Genomic DNA, 860 nt, shown 5'->3' with positions numbered 1-860 from the left:
TTGCGGAAATTGTGCAACATTATCATTCCTCCAACTAAAATTTGGATGATTTCGCCAACCAAGATTGTAATTTTGAGAAAATGGTTCAAAATTTGGCCTTTTGAAATTGTTCAAAACATTGACTTGTTCATGAAGACATTCTTTAAAAGAGGGAAAAGTGGGACAATCTTTTGTAAAATGATCACTTGTATCACATATGTGACACACAATTTTTTGAACAGATTTTAATTGACCATTCTTTTTTAATTCAAGTGCCTCAACTTTATTCTCGCCAAATAGGTAAATCTAGCTTGAAGATCATTTTCATCTTTGAGAGTGTACATACCTCCACCAGATGTAGGAGATTGAATCTTGTTTGATGGTTCAATTGTACCTATAGTATCCCAATTTTGAGCATTTTCAGCTAATGAATCGAGATACTCAATTGCTTCGTTTGGATCTTTATCTTCAAATGTTCCATTACACATAAATTCAACCATTTGCCTATCTTTAGGTGTTAAGCCTTCATAAAATTGAGAAACAACTCTCCAAATTTCAAAACCATGATGTGGACAAAGATTAAGAAATTCTTTGTATCTATCCCAACATTGATAAAAAGTTTCTCCTTGTTTTTGAGTGAAAGTGATGATTTGCCTTTTGAAAGAATTTGTTCTATGAGATGGAAAAAACTTTTTCAAAAATTGTTGTTGCAATTCATCCCAAGTTCGAATGGATCCCGATCTAAGATTTTGTAGCCAAGTTTTAGCTTTATCTTTTAAAGAAAAAGGAAAAAGCTTAAGTGTGGGGACCCGTACGCTAATCTTCTTCTTAATCATCGTTGGGATTTAATTATCAGTTATGATAAACAGGGTCTAAAAATT

The 860-nt window shown here is 32.3% G+C and overlaps 1 non-coding gene across 1 annotated transcript; it reads left to right on the top strand.

Annotated features, from left to right (window-relative positions):
• Nucleotides 1-537: 537 nt before the first annotated feature.
• Nucleotides 538-646, top strand: LOC140837569 (small nucleolar RNA R71). Its single transcript, XR_012119397.1, has one exon. It is a non-coding gene; the product is annotated as a small nucleolar RNA R71 (small nucleolar RNA).
• The last annotated feature ends 214 nt before the right edge of the window (nucleotides 647-860 follow it).

The sequence above is a fragment of the Primulina eburnea genome, chromosome 7 (genome assembly GCF_022965805.1).
Source record: "Primulina eburnea isolate SZY01 chromosome 7, ASM2296580v1, whole genome shotgun sequence".
NCBI classification, from domain to species: Eukaryota; Viridiplantae; Streptophyta; class Magnoliopsida; order Lamiales; family Gesneriaceae; genus Primulina; species Primulina eburnea.
The sequence above is the reverse complement of the archived record's forward strand: the minus strand, read 5'-3'. Positions and strand labels throughout refer to the sequence as shown.